The 20,113-nt window shown below is 39.9% G+C and overlaps 1 protein-coding gene across 2 annotated transcripts in view; it reads left to right on the forward strand.

Moving 5' to 3' along the window:
• The window catches only part of MITF (melanocyte inducing transcription factor), a 197,523-nt gene that overhangs the window by 95,588 nt on the left and 81,822 nt on the right, over positions 1–20,113 (forward strand). The window contains exon 1 of one of the 2 annotated variants that reach the window (XM_070933554.1): positions 42–90. The exons of the other annotated variant lie outside the window; for it this stretch is intronic. The gene's annotated coding sequence lies outside the window, so the exon portion shown is untranslated. Of the gene's footprint in view, positions 1–41; positions 91–20,113 lie in introns of those variants that run through there. 2 annotated transcript variants of the gene reach the window in all.

Below are 20,113 nucleotides of genomic sequence, written 5' to 3' on the forward strand. Positions count from 1 at the left end.
GCAGTGCTAGAATTGGACTATTGCACAGAATAACAGGATCATATTGAATGGTGGCTTATTGGATTCAGAACTAAGAAATGGATTCTCTGGGTAAGTTAGAGAAGTTAGATATTTAATCTGAAATTACAGGTGCTTCCTTGCAATTCCTACATGTTCCATTTTTTGAGAGGCCCCTATTTTCTGTGGATAGGAGAAAATGTTTCAGGAGTTGCCAATAATGTACTAAAGGCCAATAAAGAGCTGTCTAAATAAAATTGGTGAACTGTGGCTACAGCATCATTTACTTTCAGTTATTTCATTGCAATTCGGCTGTTTTGTTTCAGGAAGTTCAACTAAATATTAAGTGTTTTTTTCCCCCTTCTGGCAAGATTATGGATGCTTTGGTGTTTGTTTGGGTTTTTTTTATAACAAAAACTATGTATCTGCTGTAACTAATCTGGGTTAAAATGTAATTAATTCCAATTTTACTATGATGGATTAACATGGTTATTTCCAATACAGGTAGTCCTCAACATACAACACTTCAGTTAGTGACTGTTCAAAGTTACAATGGCACGGAAAAAGTGACTTATGAGCATTTTTCACACTTATGACCATTGCAGCATCTCCATGGTCAGGTGATCAAAATTCAGATATTTATGAGGGTTGAAGCACCGCCATGGGGTCATGTGATCATCTTTTGTGACCATCTGACAAGCCAAGTCAATGGGGAAGCCAGATTCACTTAACAACCGTGTTACTAACTTAATAATTGCAGTGATTCAATTAACAAGTATGGCAGGAAAGATTGTAAAATGGAGCAAAATTCACTTAACAAATGTCTCACTTAGCAACATAAATCTTGGGCTCAATTGTGGTCATAAGTCGAGGACTACCAGCGCTTTCTAAATGAATGCCCAATGGGACTTCTTCCTTTCTGCTTCTCATACTCTGTCTAAATCTGCTCCAGAAGTTTCCACCACATTTGGAGTGATCTTTCATTGATGGTACAAATTGGCAATGACTGTGTATGGAGGTGAGGGAGCCCATTTATCAAACGGTGGCCATTTTGCTGATGAATGCATACAATTGAATAAAAGCCATTGTTATTTTTTTCTGGCAGGAAAGCTCAAAAGGCAACAATGCCATTTTTCAAAAAGCTTTTCTATAGAAAAACAGAAGCTATCTTTTAAGAAATTCACACTTGGATAGTGTGGATTGGTGTCTCTGCTCTATTATTATTTAAGTGATAATTTTTAAATCCATCATTGCTCATCAACTATGCAAATGCTGTTAATATAGTTAATATAGCCATCATCCTATTTTTTACAGATTTATTTGAAAGCAAATGAACATTTTGAAACCCCAATTTTCTTAAGATTTCTTGGCTTGTATTCTTTTTTTGTCTGGAAGCCTCATTCAATTAAATTAATCTGAATGGGAATGGATAAAAGATTTCTATTTTACTAAGTTTTTTTTTTAATCGGTCGGGAAACTGCGTACTGCTTCTTCAAAGCTCAGGAGGTCTTATCCTCAGGCTGTCTTCCCCTGTTATTGAAAAATAGGAGAAGTTGTTACTCCTAAAAAGGTTTAAATGTTCCATTTTGAGACAGCCATATCGCTCTGACTCAGAATTTCTGAACTTGAGGAAAATCTTACTGTTTCTTGAAGATGTCGATAGAGTTCACATTAAAATGAAACCATGACATGCACTGTTTAGTAAAAGAAAGATCAAAAATGCCATTTTTACATAACTCCACTTACTTTTATTTTGATTTCATCAAAACAAGTTTTTTTCCCCTGTTGGTCAGTAGCGGTTTAAGGATTGCTACATCTTTTTGTCTTCTTTTGCCTTTCAGAAGAAGAATCAGTAAAAGAAAAGTTTGTCATTTCTTAGAAGGGTCATACTAGCGAACAACTGATGACAATCTAATTTCCCTATCGTGTCTACATCATGCTTTTTTAAAAGTATTTTTCAGAGACCATCACATACCTTTGTTGGAGATGGGTGATAATAGTTATCAAAATTCAGACGCTTGGCAATCGGCAGTGATTTTTTATGCTGCAAGATCCTGGGTCATATGATCGCCTTTTGCGAACTTCTGACAAGCAAAGTCAATAGACAAGCCAGATTCACTTAGCAACCGTGACTAACTTAACAGTTGCTGTGATTCACTTAATTGTGGCAAGAAGGTTGTAAAGGGGACAAAACTGACTTAACAATGCTCTTGCTTAGTAACGGAAATCTTGGACTCAATTTTTGTTGTAAGTTGAGGAGGACCTATAAGGCAGGGGTGTCAAACTCAAGGCCTGCGGGCCGCATCTGGCCTGTGGGGTGCTTAAATCCGGCCTGTGGGGTTGGCCTGGAAATATCAAAGGACCGGTCCGTGGTGCCTCTGGCAGCTAAAACGGGCTGTGTGGGATCCCCCGCACCTCGTTTTCACCTCCATGGCCTCCTGCAGCACTCTGCGGGCCGAAAAACAGGCAAAAAACTGGCTGAAATATGGGCTGAAAACAGCCAGCAGAGTGCTGCAGGGGGCCATGGAGGGTGAAAATGAGGTGCAGGGGGACCGCACAGGGACCCCTTGTGTCCCATTTTGGGAGGCAGGGTGCTGCAGGAGGCATCTGTTCCCACCGCCCCGGCCCGCAGAGGAGAACTACAATGCTGATCCGGCCCTTGAAGAAATCCAGTTTGACACCCCTGCCGTAAAGGGTCCATTTGACACGCATTTGTTCAGTTTCTTGTAATATTAAATAATAAACTATCCCAAAGTTTAGCTCCTTGCAAGGCACAGCTGTTGCCCTCCAGCCCTTCAGTGATGTACTTTCTTCATTTCTGATCTGCAGTGATTCGTTTTCTTCACCTGAAGGCTCAGGGCCTGTTTCCTTTGCAAGGTCTGGAAACTGTTTCTGTAATGCAAAGTATATTCTTTATTTATTGCTAGTGGTTGTTGTTCTTGCTACTGGATTGTGTCTTTTGTTGGAATCTTTTCCTTATGGAGAGTCACTTCCCCTGTTAGTTCACCTCATCAGCTGAAGCATGACCAGTTACTGTTCCAACTCTCTAACTTTTTCTTTAAGCAACATTTAAAGTTTCAGTCATATGCCAGGTTGTTCTCAAGGAGAACTGCAAGCCTGTTGTATATACTGAAATTTACTACAGGTAGTCATGGACATAGAACCATTCATTTAGTGACTGTTCAAAGTTACAATGGCACTAAAAAGTGACTTGTGACCAGTTTTCCCATGTATGACCATTGCAGCATCCCCATGTCATCAAAATTCAGGTGCTTGACAACTGGCATGTATTTATGACGATTGTATTGTTCCAGGGTCATGTGCAGAGGTGGTATTTAGCCGGTTCAGACCGGTTTGGGCAAACCTGTGGGTGGGCCCGCCCCCGCCCACCTGCCCGGGCGCAATCCCGTCCTATATTGCTGTGCTTTTGACACCACATGCATGCATGGATGGCACACGCGATCGAATTGCTGTGTTGTTTGACATTGCATGCATGCGCAGACGGTGCGCGTGAGCGTATTGCCGTGTTTTGTGACACTGCACACATGCACGGATGGCGTGCGGGCAAGTGAAGCGAGTGCGCACACATGCACACACACTCACATTTCCAGTGCTGGGCAAACCAGTTGCTACAGTATATGAAGCCCACCTCTGATCATGCGATCTCTATTTTGAAACCTCCTCAGCTGGCTTCTGCAAAGTCCTATTGACTTTGCAGATTCACTTAACAATGATTTACTTAAAAACTTTTTAAGTGATTTTTAAGAATCACTTAAAAAGTTATTCTTTTAACAACTGTGGCAAAAATGGTCATAAAATGAGGCAAAACTCTTAACTGCTTAGCAGTGGAAATTTTTGGCTCAGATGTGGTTATAAGTTGAGGACTACTTCTAGTTCAAAGTTCTTCTTCTAGTTCATAGTCTGTTGTATTTCTTTTGAGACCAGTAGAAGAATTTTGTGTTCATTCTTTTTTAAGATTAGCCAAGTATAACGTCCTCTTCCTATTTGTTTTCCTTGTTCATTGAGCTTCTTCCCTAGAATCTGCCCTATCTTCTCATATGTCTCTCCTTTCCCAGTAAGAAACACTCACTTACATCATCCATACAGGACAGTAAACTGTTTTTAGAACGCACGCTCTGCAGACGGCAGGAAATAACTTTTTCACCCTCATAGTTGAGTTCAGAATTCCCCAGAACACATTTTTTCTGTGGTCACATTTCTTCCTTTCTGGTCTGCTTCTTTATTTGAACTCTGTTTCTAAATTTCACTTCAGTCATTCACAAAGTTAACTCATTCACAAAATTTAATTCAATTGGTGGGGTGTGTGATTTTGAACTTTTCATATGTTATTTAAAGGGGAAAAATGCATTCCTAGATGAGCAAACCTTATGAAATATATGTACAAATGATGACAAGATGAACCTGTGGACCTATTTCTTGATGTCATCTGATTGATGTTCTCATTTGCTAAAAGCAAGGATTGTTGTAGTTTCTGTATCTATTGCAAGTAAAGGTTACAGGGGTACAAGTGAAGAGTCCTAGGCGGAGTAGACAACAGGACTCGTCCCTTTATTGCAATTGGATCTTAAGGACATAATTCCATAATAGAGTCAAAAGAAATAATTTGTCACAAAAATAAATTTGGATGGCTATGTTAGCTATTATATTAATATCTAGTGATATCTTCAATTGTAAGTATTTTAATATCACAAACCCATATAACAACACATTGACAATGGCAGGTCATAGTTACCATATGGCATGAGCTAAGTGGCCCTCAAAGTGATTGAATTCAAATTGCCTTCACTTAATCTGTTACCACTGACTTAATCAATAGAAGAGAATATTTATAGCTCAGAGTTGAGCTGTGGTGTCCTTGGTATTCTCTGAGCTTAGTTGTTGGTTTTTTTGGTAGACATTTCATTACCCAACTAGGTAACTTCTTCACTGCTAGAAAGGAGTAGGGTTTGCTCTCTGTATTTATATGTGACTTGACCTGTCAATGTTGATGTGGGAGTTATTTTCTTCTTGGTAATTACTTGATTAGGCTGTTGTTTACTGTTAGCTTGTTTGTCTGAGTTGGTAGTTTCTTGATTGGGATATTATTTACTGCTTGATTATTGATCTAGTTTAGTATTAATTCTGGTGATAATCCCTGCTTAACTGGGCATTGATTGCTGGCAAGGAAGTGTTTTGGTCTTTTCATTTCATTTTTAACTTTTTGATCGTTTCTTTTAAATGGCACGAACATTTATAACAGTTATATGGTATTACGGTTATATAATTTTTTTATAATAAATATTTAATAATATAATTTTACACTAAAATATAGTAAATGGTTATATAATATTTTATAATGAACTGTAAACAACATCAAGGAACTATCAGTTCAGACAGACAGTAAACAAGGATTTACCAAGAATAAAACGCCAGTTTTACTGATAAGGCAAGCCATGAATATAGGGAGCAAATCCCAGTCCTTTCTGCCACTGAAGATGTTACCTAGTTGGGTAATGAAATGTTTACAAGAAAACAACCAAGCTCAGTTATCATTTAATCCTTTTCAGCTTTCCTTATCTTCTGTTAACATAAGTTGCTGCCCTATGAAGACTTAGCTAAGAAATCGACTATCCAAACATTACTTCAGTTATAAGTTCCTGGATCAAGGAAATGGATTAGTAATATTAGCTGTTAGCACTTCCAATGTTATGATCTCCCTGAGTGAGTGATGATCCAACCACACAGCCATCTCAATAAAGTGATCAGCATCCATTCTTGGTCTCTTCTGCATAGAGTCACATTGAAGTATTAAGTTTTCCTTCTTCAAGTTCTCATCCAAGAATGAAGAGATAGTATGAAAGTGGAGGGCATGATTAACAATTACATAAAGAAAAACTTGTTTAAATTGGCCCGGGGTATTTGCAGGATCACCTCCTACTGGGCTCCCACCGCCCAGTGCGCTCACATAGGGCTGCCCTCCTCCGGGTCCCCTCGGCCAGACAGTATCGGCTGGCGGTCCCCAGGATGAGGGCTTTCTCTGTGGTCGCACCGACCCTCTGGAATGGGTTGCCCACCGGGCTCCGGATGGCCCCCGACCTCTGCACCTTCCGCGCCGATCTAAAGACATGGCTCCTTCAGCAACTTCCCTGATCTGCCGTGGATTTTAACTTGGGGATTTGGGGATTTTAAATTGGTTTTTAATATTATTTAATTTTTATCTATTGTCGGGTTGTTTTATTGTTGTGAGCCGCCCCGAGTCCTATGGGAGAAGGGCGGCATATAAATCTGACAAATAAATAAATAAATAAATAAATAAATAAATAAATAAATAAATAAATAAATAAATAAATAAATAAATAAATAAATAAATAAATAATTCTCTTATGCATCCTATCCACATGTTTCAGAATTTGCAATTTATTTTATCCAGCAGGTACAGTTGATCTTTGTACCCATCAAATATTTTGTGTAAATTGACATATTCCTTTGCTTTGGGTGCTTTGGGAGAAGCTGATGGAAGCTGAAGGCCAAAACATTTGCTTTTTGTCAACAACATGATTAGTTGGACAATTTAAGTTTAAAGGAAAAATACCATTCAATCCTTATCACAACTAGTGTTATCATAAAAGGGCAATAAATTAGAAATAAGTGTCAGGGTTCCAAGTAATAAACCCATAGCAACCAAAATTACGAGGCAGATGACTTCCTCAAAGAATAGCTTTATTGGAGATAGTGGCACAGATCTGGTGAAAAGGTTCCCGCAATTTTAACCTAATTAAAAGAGAAAGTTTTCCCTCAACCCCAAACAATCAGTCACATGGTCCAATCAAGACGCTGCTTGGTTGCCTGGTGACCTCACTCCTCCTTCCATGGCCAGGTGTGAGAATGTCCTTGGTACCCTTGCCTACAAAACCCCAGCTATCTCTAAGCCCCCCTCCCTATCCCTCAGCTCTAGTGTGGCAGCACTGAAGCTCCAATATGGCTCTGGTCAGATCAACTTCAGGGTTGACAAATAGCAGATATTGTGGAAGGAGGCTATCTGAGCAGGTGGAATGCATTTTCTCACTTTGCCACTTATCCTAGCAGCAAGTTGGATGGCTGATATAAAGTAACAAATAAAAGAAACCACAGGAGACTAGCTTGGGGTTCCAGGAGATGATTAGATTACACAGCCCACAATAGAAGAAGTTTGTGATGAATATCTTCTAATAAAATCTTAGTTTTAAGTAAGCATCATTTAAATAGAAATGAATCTTTTTTCCCCATTGATGTAGTATGCAAATGATTCCAGCTGTTTGACCTGCGGTTAATGCTTGCTCAGACATAACACCTTAAAAATAAACAGAACCACCCGTATGCTTATTAAATATTGAATTAAGATATCAGATTGTATTTTTAATATATATAGTTTAGTTGATAAATGCAGGTATATCCATGAAGCCTTTCCCAAAAATATTGGAACACTGCCAATATATAACCAGATGTCAGCTTTGGAAGCCATATTAGGCCGGAAGCTTCCATGCTGCCACCTTCTCATGTGTGGGAAAGTAGGAGGGGGGATTTAGTAGAGGGGTTGTCTGTAGACATAATAGCATTCTTCCTGTCGGTCAAGGTCAGCCCGATCCTGCATCTGGAGAAGGAGTGGTCGGAGTGCTGTCTCGAGATGGGACGGACGGTGATTGGATATGTGATCGACTGAGGAGTGAGGGGATGGTTTGGGGGTTTTTGATTTACTGAGGGAAAATCCGGACCTCTCAGATTCGGGTTTTCCCAGATGTGCCACTTTACCTATTCTAGTAAATAGAACTTTGAAAAATGCTCGCTTCAGAGTTTTTACATGGAGTTGGGGTTTTTTTTCTGGAACACTGACGCCAGAAAACTAAAGAATAACAACCACTCTGTGACTTGCTGCTGAATAAAATTCCTGTACGTTTCAACTGAACATTCTGTAGAAGTTATTCTCTGCAAAAGCAGAGCTGACAATCATGGTGAAGACCAAGGAACCAATGATTAGACTGGTTCCTTGGAACCTCTTTGAATAAGGAGAGGAAGTGAGATTGCCCACATGTGCTCCACATGGTTGCTTCTTGCAAAGAGACCACAGGACAGTGATTTTCCATGTATTTAAGCATGGGAGATGACAAGATCAGCCATTTTGGTTGCAACCATGGTGGAGCTTTTTAAAGGACCCTACATTTGAAAACCTCACTTTCTAATCACGTTAGTAACTTGCCTATTAACTATCTTAAAGTTATTAGAGACCTTTGGAAAGACAACTTTCAAAAGTCTTCATCAGGTGAGCTGAAGAATTCAAAGAATCTGAAACAAACAGCAAAAAACTAAAGATTTTGATATTATGAATATATAAATGGATTAAGTGTTCAGATAAATTTGGAATACTGATTATAATAAGGTTTTAGGTTTTAACCATAAACAACTCCTCATGGGAAACAAATTTATTTTGGCTTTTCTGGCTATCACAAGTCATAATAAAAGATAAGTTTTGTCTTTTGACCACCATTCTTCCAAAATGTTTGGAATTTGAGAAAAGAAAGGAAAACACCATTGGTGCCATTATGTCATAATTATCCCATGCTGTTCTTCTTTTTCTGTAAAAACATTTAAATTACTTTTTTTTTTACATCTCAGAACTTAAAGCTATCATCCAGAGATAAGATGTTATGAAAGCTCAGGGTTTCTTTTTCACCTTTTCAGAAGAAAAATGCCTTTGGGCTTCTTTGGGCTTTGAAAAAAAAATCAGTATAATCTGTATTTCATCCCTAATGGCAGTTAGGCAATATAAAAGTTGTAAAAATAAGGAGTGAGGCAGTTGTGTTTGTCCTAATAAGGTGCTTTGTGCCCTGGAGGAAACATGATTTTTCTCCTCATCCAAGGGAAGCAAGGTGGTTCTTCACTTTGAATATTCTGCATGCATATTTTATCTCCATTATAACAAGTCACCATACAGAAGAAGATCTAAAGTAGCAAGTAATAACATGGATTTGCCTTTGAATGCTTCTTGGCTTTAATCAACTTTCTATGCTCAGATATTCCTTTAGGGCTGCATAAATAGAGTATATCTTTAATTTCCCTCCATTTGATTTCCCTCCTTTTTACTCACTAAAAATATTTTAACTGCTAAACTTTATTGCTCTTGTCTATTTTTAGCGATATAATTATGAGAAAGGGGCCAACAGCAAAATGCAGTGATGCTTTCCTTTTACCCTTCTTGCCAAAAAATCAGGTATGCGTGTTGACGTTGACCACTTGGCAGATTTGCGTAGTAACTAACGCAAAATCACCATGACTTTGGCAACGCTATAGGAGCAATCTTTATATAAGAGGGAACAATTTCTCTAGTGTTTGCTACAAAACTGCTTTTCATCATTGCCATATGTGAATTGTTCCAACTAGGCCTCTCATTTAACAGAAAGAGAGAGAGAGAGTGGAAGAGAGAGAGAGAGAGAGAGAGAGAGAGAGAGAGAGAGAGAGAGAGAGAGAGAGAGAGAGAGAGAGAGAGAGAACAGTCTGTGTAGAGTGTTGGCAAGACAAGCAAATCGGGTACATTTTGTTGAAATCCACAATTTTATGTTTCAAATCTGTTTACAACTGAAATGACCAAAATATTTCACAATGATAAATGATTTAGCTGAAGGAACTTTATGCAATTCACTTAACCACAATCCGGAACGATTGCACTTCCATTGTGAATCACATGGACCAAATGATTGCCATTTCTGTCACCCCTGTGGGGAGGCGGAAGTGGTGGAAAACTGTGATTGAGTTTAGACTAGTATTTCTCAACTGTGGCAATTTTGATTGGGTGCTCCCTAAAGTTGGCTGAAAGATAGATGGCTACATAAAGGTTTCAAACAACATAAATAATATTTAATAAGATGTGTGGATTTCAATTCCCAGACATTTGGGGAGTTCTGGGAGTCGAAGTCCACACACCTTAAAGTTGCCAAGATTCAGCAACATTAATTTAACATGATCAGGGCTGCTGTGAGACCTCCAGACAATGTACGATAGCCATGCACCTACTTTATAAAGTGTACTTTTCTGTTGGAAGACATCCCTTCAAGTTATATCCAAGTCAAAAGCAAAGAATCATAACAAAAGAGAATAGAACCCATCAACTTTACATCCTGAGATGTGCTGAATATTATTTAATGTATAGTAGTTAACAGGAATTGGGTTTTAGCAGACATTGACTGGTCTTTGATGAACATAGAATAATAGAGTTGGAAAAGACCTTGGAGGTCTTCTAGTCCAAACCCCTGCTCAAGCAGGAGACCTTATACCATTTCAGATAAATGGTTGTCCAGTCTCTTTGAAAGCCTCCAGTGATGGAGCACCCACAACATCTAAGGCAAACTGTTCCATTGGTTGATTGCTCTCATCGTTAGGAAGTTTCTCCTTAGTCCTTGTTTGCTTCTCTCCTCTGTTAGTTTCCATCTATTGTTTCTTGTCTTACCTTTTGGTGCTTTGGAAGATAGTTTGACTCCCTCTTCTTTGTAGGAGCTCCTCGGATATTGGGACATTGCTTTCATGTCTCCCCTAGTCCTTCTTTTCATTAAACTAGACATACCTAATTCAGTGGTGGGTTTTAACTGGTGTAACAACCGGTTCGCTTCGTGCACACACTTTGTGCGCGTTTCAAACCGGGGCGAACCGATAGAAACCCACCACTGACCTAATTCCTGTAACTGTTCTTCATATGTTATAGCCTCATATGAGGATTGGATCTGGTTGGCAGTTAAATTGGAGATAACCAGAGATTCCAGGGAAGACTGGGAGATTAAAAAAAACTAAAACAATCCTCCTCTCCAAAATCACCACCAGTGATAGAAAACAATGACTAACCACTTCTGTATTTTTACCAAGAAAGATATCAGTGGTGGGATTCAAATTTTTTTAGTACCATTTCTGTGGGCGTGGCTTGGTGGGTGTGGCAGGGGAAGGATACTGTAAAATCTCCATTCCCACCTCACTCCAGGGCAAGGATACTGTAAAATCTCCATTCCCTCCCCACTCCAGGGGAAGGTTACTGCAAAATCCCCATTTCCTCCTGATCAGCTGGGACTCGGGAGGCAGAGAATAGATGGGGGCGGGGCCAGTCAGAGGTGGTATTTACCGGTTCTCTGAACTACTCAAAATTTCCGCTACCGGTTCTCCAGAACTGGTCAGAACCTGCTGAATACCACCCCTGATGTATATGGCCTCTCTCATTACAGTTTGCCCTCTCATGGCCATTGATCAAGATAACCTGACTTGAAATAACACAAATCTGGAATAGCAAAGGATGGCTATGGAAACCCCCAATGGAGAAATAGAGGATGAAATTTAGGAAGGACCCAACCTTAGTGGTCAAGATGGTTAAAAGCGGCAAACTGGGAAGTTTGGACTTTGACTTGTACGTTTCCATGAATGTCACCTTATAATAAGCAGGATTAGCTCATCTAGTTGTGTTTCCTTTCTGGTTTACCCAGGAGGGCTAACAAATTTACGAAGAAAAGTTAAGCCTTTTGTTCCCCATTTTAATCTTCATGATTGAACCTGCTCTCCTTGTCTGACACGGGCAATTTCTTTCTAAAAACAACACAGAGATCTAATCGTAGATTGTCTAGCACAGTGATCGGCAAACCACTGCTCACGAGCCACATGCGGCTCTTTGGCCCCTTGAGTGTGGCTCTTCCACAAAATACTGAAAAGTCCACAAAGTGCCGAAAAGTCCTTCAGCCGGTGAGAAGAAAGTTGCGCATGTGCGGAGATGGCGGCAGTGACCGGAGGTCTTTTCGGGGCTGTGCGCCAGTGGCTGGGTAGAAAGATCAAAAGGCGCGGAGCAGCCTTTAATTAGGTAAAAGAAAACAAACCACTGAGGGAAGGAGCCCACTGAAGCTGCCGGCGTTGCAGCCCCCCCATCCCCGCAGCTTGGAGCTTCAAGCGGAAGAAGTCCTCAGCTGTTGCAAAGAAGCGGCAGCTCTGAGTGAGCCATGCCCGCTTCTTTCTCTTTGAGAGCTGCTTTGCAAACAAGGTGCAAAGCAGCTCTCAAAGAGAACGAAGTGGGCGTGGCGCACCAGAGCTGCCGCTTCTTTGCAACAGCCGAGGACAGAAGAGTTCGCTCAGGAGTGACTCCAGCAAGGAAGGCGGCTGGGTCGGAGGGAGGCGTAGCCTGAGCTCTCTGGGATGGGTAAACAAGTGTGGGGAGGTGAACATGAGCGGACTTGGCCCTCCGCGTGTTGCATCCCCCTCCCCCTACTTTTTAATTGTAGTTAAAAAGAACTAATTAAGTTAATAACAATGCACCTACCTATATAGTTTAAGTTTAAAAAAATTGGTTCTCAAAAGAAATTTCAATCGTTGTACTGTTGATATTTGGCTCTGTTGACTAATGAGTTTGCCGACCACTGGTCTTGCAACATAGCAAGTTACACTTTATTTATAATTTTATTTATTTATTTATAATTAAATTTATATACCGCCTTACTCCTGAAGGACTCAGGGCGGCGAACAGCCAAAAAAGTAAAATATACATAATACAAACGTTAAAAACCGTTATGATTGACAAGCTTTCATTCAAAAATTTGTGTCATCCTGTTCTTGTGAATTTTGTTGCAGTTTAAGAATTTCACTGGCTTTAAGAGTCCCCTCGCATTCAAAATCCAAGTGAATGGATTAATTTTGACTGAACTGGAGAAAGAACTTTATATTCGATCTCCTGAGACTAATTATAGCCTCCATGTAGACATTTCCATTATTGTACTGTGCCATATATTTCAATGTGTTGTAAACATGATATTTTTCATGGCTAAAAAGGACATTTTGTGAAAAGCTTCGGGAAAGGCAACTTGAGGTTGTGATGTACAAGCTCCTAAAAGGAAAGGCACATTTGAAAGATAAGTGTAATGCAGGCAGGTCTGCAAAGGCATACTGTATACAAACTGCTGAATAAGGAAGCTGGTATTATTTTTGGTTTAAGGATAGCTGGAAAATCTGACTCTTTCAACATGTTCCTACAATTCAAGGAACAAGGCTTTAGCTGCAGTTGTAGCTTTCATTTGTCCTGATCAAGAACTTTTGAAAAGTATGCCTTTGAACTTTGTGACACCATTGTTTTCTTTATTTTTTTTAAACTGGGTGACATTCCTCTTCTTTGGTTGTCTTCTTTTAAAATAAAAACTAGGATCTATGTGTAAAGATTCATTGTAAAAGACACACTCTCTAAACAGCTTCTTTTGCAGTTAGATTCCTGTCGTCCCACCCCACCATTTATGTATTTATTCATGTAATTTGTTTATTTACTAAGACTAGCTAAACCACCATTAAAACCAATGCCAGCTAATGATATTGGGGAAAAAATATGAAACTATAAATATAGGAGAGGTATATTAGCAAAAGCATAATACAAAGTAAAAGTTAGATTATTTGTGGATCAGATTAGAAAATATTATGTATTAGAGTTTTGGAAAAGGAAAACTACAATAAAAATTATTTAAAAAAAAGAAAAGAAAATATTAATAAAACTTTGCCAAGTCTGTCTTTTGAGGCAGGGAATTCCAAAATTAGAAAAGTCTTGCTCTCATGCCCTTGAACTATCTCTCCATCACATTTGGGATATAGAAAAGGGCCTTTACATCAGATCTTAGGGAACAAGAAGATTTGGCACAAAAAGAGTCAGTCCCAGGATTGATTGATTGATATTTATTTATTGGTTTTCTACACCTGCGCATCTTGTAAAAGTAACTCTGGGTATCCAATATTGTTATGTTGGGCGAGTGAGGAGCCAGCAGCCAGGTCTGTGCGAACAACAGCAGCTCTTTATTTCACAGTGACAAATCCAGCAAAGATCCCAGTTGACAGCTCCCTTTATATAGTTTCTTGGCCAGGGGGTTGTCCAATCAACATTGAGGGTTTTTCCGCTTAATTTTCCCTCCAAAAGTGAATACATAACAAATATAATTAAACATCAATATATTGTAATAACAAATAACAGAAATAATAAATTGTAAGTTTTATCATTTCTTAGTTGTCAAGGCAGGTGTCGTTTATTTGTATTTCTATTTAACACAGTATTATTATTTATAGTATTTATTTATTTAGCATGTGGCATAGAGTACATGGATGACAATAATATATATATATTACTGGTAGCATTTCACCCCTGGCATACACGTACTGTATGATGAAAGATAGTCAATTTTGTACAGCATGAGGAATTTAAGAAGTTATATATAAATTAAAGGTTACATTTTGAAAGATGTTAATTCATGAGAATGAAATAAATATCTAGGCCATTTATCCAATTAAGTACAGTATGAGTTGGAGAAAATCTGCTTTTCTTCCTGCATAAGCTCTCTGGTCACTATATGATCCAGTATCTGAAAAGGAGCACCACATATTCAAGAGAGGATGCTCTGCCCCATTTAAACAAAGGGTCTTGGACATGACATGCAAGGTGCCGTGCATTCTTTGTAGTTATTTAATATCATCAATCAATGCTATTCCTTATAACAGTTCGACAGTTCCTTTGAAATCCCAGTGGGAAATACGACCATTCCACCTACCAAAATAGATCTGCTAGGCCTCCTTCTCGGTAATGCTTTTTTCAGTCTATCTATGACCCTCTGAAGTGCTGATTAGTGACTCATATCAGTGTTGTTAATGATTGCAAGAATAACCTAGATTCAATAATCTGCAAATCAAGTACCCATCAATATAGCATTAGACGAACTCCCATAAAACACAGTGAGATCCATGGAACGGTGATTAAAACACGTTTAATGCTTAACTGAGCTGCATGGAAGTGTTGGATTACCATAAATTAAACTTTAAGCATGATTTGTAGGGAACAAAAAGTGTCTTTAATAAGAATCAAGAAATTATGGCCATTATCTTTTTTTCACTCCTGTACATATTTAGGGTGAACCTATATATTCAATTCATGGGATATGAATTGAAACACCCGGGATTCAGATATTTACATCAAATGGTTTCTCCTGGGTCTGTTTTGGAAAAATATGTGGAGAAAGTGAGGCTAAAGGGGTCAGTCGACTAAATCTATTATAAAACTTATTATATAGGTAGTCCTCGATTTACAACCACAATTGATTTATGTTGTTAAGTGAGACATTTGTTAAGTGAGTTTTGCCCGATTTTACAACCTTTCTTGCCACAGTTGTTAAGGGAATCACTGCCATTGATAAGTTAGCAATCTTGTTGTTAAGTGAACCTGACTTCTCCATTGGCCTTGACCGTCAAAAGGTTGCAAAAGGTGATCACATGACCTTGGGACACAGCAACGGTCATAAGTATGAATCAGTTGCCAAGCATCTGAATTTTGATCACATGATCATGATCATGAAGATGCTGCAAAAACTCGTGATAACTCACTTTTTTCAGTGCCGTTGTAACTTTGAACGGTCACTAAATAAAAGTCAAGGACTACCTGTATGCTGGTCAAGTTATTTTCTTCCTCCCTTCCCCAAAGCCTTATTTCAATCTGCTCAAATACATACCCTGTCAATGCTGCTGGAGATATGCAAGTATAGGATAGATATACATATAGGAATCTGTGTTGCAGAAGCTAAAGAGAGCAAAACAGACAGGTGAATTTGTGCTTTACCTTCAGCTAAATTGTGGATGTCTCGACACCTCTACAATTCTTCCTTCCTTCCTTCCTTCCTTCCTTCCTTCCTTCCTTCCTTCCTTCCTTCCTCCTTTCTTCCTTTCTCTCTTTCTTTCTTCCTTTTTCTCTCTCTCTCTCTTTTCTTTCTTTCTTTCCATCCTTCCTTCCTTCCTTCCCTCCCTCCCTCCTCCTTCCTTCCTTCCTTCCTCCTTTCCTCCTTTCTCTCTTTCTTTCTTCCTTTTTCTCTCTCTTTTCTTTCTTTCTTTCTTTCTTTCTTTCTTTCTTTCTTTCTTTCTTTCTTTCTTTCTTTCTTTCCTTCCATCCTTCCTTCCTTTCCTCCCTCCTTCCTTCCTTCCTTCCTTCCTTCCTTCCTTCCTTTTTCTCTCTCTCTCTTTTCTTTCTTTCTTTCTTTCCATCCTTCCTTCCTTCCTTCCTTCCTTCCTTCCTTCCTTCCTCCTTTCTTCCTTTCTCTCTTTCTTTCTTCCTTTTTCTCTCTCTCTCTTTTCTTTCTTTCTTTCCATCCTTCCTTCCTTCCCTCCCTCCCTCCCTCCTCCTTCCTTCCTTCCTTTCTCTCTTTCTTCCTTTTTCTCTCTCTTTTCTTTCTTTCTTTCCATCCTTCCTTCCTTTCCTCCCTCCCTCTTCCTTCCTTCCTTCCTTTTTCTCTCTCTCTCTTTTCTTTCTTTCTTTCTTTCTTTCCATCCTTCCTTCCTTCCTTCCTTCCTTCCTTCCTTCCTTCCTTCCTTCCTTTCCTCCCTCCTTCCTTCCTTCCTTCCTTCCTTCCTTCCTTCCTTCCTTCCTTCCTCTCTCTCTCTCTCTCTTTCTTTTTTTCTTTCTCTCTCTCTCCTTTCTTTCTTTTCATCCATCCATCCATCCTTCCTTCCTCCCTCCCTCCCTCCCTCCCTCCCTCCCTCCCTCCCTCCCTCCTCCCTCCCTCCCTCCCTCCCTCCCTCCCTCCCTCCCTCCCTCCCTCCCTCCCTCCTTCCTTCCTTCCTTCCTTCCTTCCTTCCTTCCTTCCTTCCTTCCTTCCTTTCTCCCACTTCTGCTTCCAACAAACTCTTTTCTGTCTCCTTGTCAGGTAGGTGCTGGATTAAACAGGTCTGCTAATGCAGGGACACTAAGGAATCCTGGGCTCTGTTGGGATTGGAGTTGCCAAGGCCTTTATCAAGAGCCACCCCTAGTGACACAACCAGTGCCAGGATTTGCTTTGACTTTGACTCTTCTCCAAGGGCTTTGCAGAGCACCTTTAAGCAGGAAGGGAGCAAAGATGGAAGCTCTTAGGATTCCGGTGCTCATGCCTTGTTCCTTTGAAAGCCACTACCTGTAAGTGACACTTCCGAAGGGGTGTGGGGGTGGGGAGTGGAGGACAAGAGCCCCTTTGTTGAAAAGGGATTTCCTTAAAAAGGGAAGCAGACTGAACTGAGGCTTTTTAGCTTCTTACTATCGGAGAAGGTACAGCAGCTGCTGGGGCTGCCCGGATAAGATAAAGATAGCAATGGAAATGTGAAAAGCAGATAAGGGACATATCTGCGCTGTGGCAACATGTTCATTGTTGTTACAGGAGCTAGAATTTACAGTTGAGATGAAACACAGCATTTTGGATTTAAACTTTTTGCCTATTGGGAAACCGTGTAGCATTTTTCTCAAGGCACAGCTTTTGTATAGAATTTGGGTTCCTGTTGGAAGAAAGAGATTCCTTTTCTGTTTGAAGGAATGAGCCAGACAAGTTAGGTCCATTCTTAATTTCAGATATTTGTCACTCTATTTGGGAGGCATTGTTATACTTTTTGCAATCCTCGTGGTATCCACGCAGTTAGCTCGTCTGCTATCGCAACAATTCACAGAAAATTTAAAAATGTCCTACCGAGTGGTGAAAAAATAACCAGGAGTCTAAGACAGGTAGTCCTTGATTTACAACCATTCATTTAGTGACCTCTTGCAGTTAAAACAGCACTGAAAAAAGTAACTTATGACCGATTCTTGTAACTTAAGACTGTTGCAGCATCCCCAGGGGCATGTCATCAAAATTTGGGTGCTTGGCAACCAGCGTGTAGTTATGACATTTGTAGAGTTCCCAGGGTCACATGATTGCCATGTGCGACCTTCCCAGCCACCTTCCAACAAGCAAAGTCAATGAGAGAACCTGGATTCACTTAACAACTGTGTATGATTTGATTAAAACTGCAGTGATTCGTTTAGCCATCGTGGCAAAAAAGGTTGCAAAATTGGGCATGACTCTTAACAAACTGCCTTGCTTAGCAACAGAAATTCTGACCCCCTATTGTAGTCATATGTTGACTACAATACATGTAGTCCTCCATTTACAACAGTTTGTTTAGTGACGGTTCGAAGTTACGGATGCACTGAAAAATGTGACTTATGACCATTTTTCACAATTGCGACCTTTGCAGCAATTCCCTAATCCTGTGATCGAAATTCAGATGCTTGGCAATTGGTTCATATTTATGACCATTACTCTGTCCCCAAGGTCATGCAATCCCCTTCTGTGATCTTCTAACAAACACAGTCAATAGGGAAACCGCATGCACTAAACAACTGGGTTACGAACTTATCAACTGCATTGATTCACTTAACAACTGTGGCAAGTAAAGTCATAAAATGGGGCAAAACTCACTTAACAAACGTCACATTTAACAACATAAATTTTGTGGCCCTAAAACGAGGATTACTTGTAGTTTTTCCAACAAACAAACTTCATGAAAAATGTTAATAATTTAAAATAATAAAATGTGTTAATCAAAGCAACCCTACACCTAATTTAGATGCATCTAAAGGGTGGAGGAATCTGAAATATGGCTTGCCATTAATTTTGCACCCAGGACTACACTCTGAGTTGGTTATTTTGTACAAAGAAAAAAAATAAGGATAAAGGAGTTTCTATCTAGCAACTCTAAAATGAATACTGTGGAGGTTTCAGACCGGTGGCTATGAACTTGATTTGCCTCTAGGACTAACCATTAAGTCTTCTGCAGAATGCCTTTTTTTTTTTTTAAACTGACCTGTTGCATCTCTACTTCATTACCTGGTAAAAGATTTCCAACTAAGCTTTGTGTCCCTGTAAGCAAATTAAGCATTCAGGCCAATCAACTTAAAGCATTTTACTGAACTGCAACTCATGCAAAAAGCAGGGGGGGAGGGTGAGGGGAACCACCACCCTCTACCTCCAGAGCTTAATAATTATTTAGTGAATGTTCTTGGGCCACGAGAGAGCCTCTCATTAGATTAACAAAAACACTGCGGCTGAGTGGCTTGAGAAAGTATGGGCATGGAATGGAAAAATACTAAACGGGGTACAGGGTGGTCTAAATTTTCACCTCCCGACGGATTTTGTGAGTGGCATTTTGCGAATCTAAATCTGGAACACCATCTGAATATATGTACATGGACGTGTGAACTCTCCGGCCAAATTTATTCAGAGAATCCTGTGGAAGGCTTCTGAAATTCAGCCATCTTCAGATATAGTGGAAAATGTCTTGCGTCATTTCAGCAGCATAACTAGATGGTACTGGCCACGTTGATGAGGTGACGATGAGGAGAATGATCCCCATATTTAGGGGATATTTAGAACACAACATCTTTAGAACACAGAATAAAATATTAGAAAAATATTTCATTATATCCTGCCTTTTTCAAAGAGCAAAGATGGCTTTCGTGGGGGTAGGGAGCTCACCCAATGTTGATCTCGAAAAGGCAGCTTTAAGGTAAATTGGTCTGAGAGAGTTATTGGAGTTCAGGTCCAGGTGCAGTCGGCTTGAACCTGGATCTCCCAAGGTTGTTCACATCTATTAACCTTGTGGAAGGTTGTACAGAAGAAACAGTGATTTTAACATATCTCTAGATTTTAACATTACAAGATATAGTTGGTGAAAATCCATCTTGGGTACAACCTTTTCTACCCTGGGGACTATTATGTGATTTGCGATGGTGTACAAAGATACAGGTAGTCCTTGATTTACAACCATTTGTTTAGTGATAGTTCAAAGTTACTGTTGTGGCCCGCTGGTGGCCAGCAGAGCTGGCTGCAGAGTCAGACAATGAGTAGGTTGGGAAGGAATATGGGCCAGTCCTGGGGGCTAGGGAAAGCTTCGGTGAAAGCTCTGTGTCGGAGGCTAGACAGAGAGGGAGCTAGACAGCAGTGAGGCAGAGGAACAGCTGGAGCCTGTTCCCAGTGTGCGCATACACAGAGCTGTCGGAAGACAAGAACAACTCAGAAAGCAGGGTCGACTTGGGAGTAAAGCCACACCTTGGAGGTATTTGGCCCCTCCCATAGGAAACAAAAGAGGAGCGAACAGGGAGTGGGCTTTTGCAGGAAACAATCCATTCGTTCCATAACTCTGAAAGACTCTGTGCCACGTTTTGCCTTGTACTGCGTTTGGAAACAAGTTACGTGGTAGCTTGCCAAGTGAGATAAGGTGTGTTGATAAATATTCCTCTGAAAGACTGTTTGGACAGGCCTTGCTGACAGTGAAT

The sequence above is a fragment of the Pituophis catenifer genome, unplaced genomic scaffold (assembly GCF_029215685.1).
Source record: "Pituophis catenifer annectens isolate HBS135680 unplaced genomic scaffold, rPitCat1.0.hap2 SCAF_2, whole genome shotgun sequence".
Lineage (NCBI taxonomy): Eukaryota > Metazoa > Chordata > Lepidosauria > Squamata > Colubridae > Pituophis > Pituophis catenifer.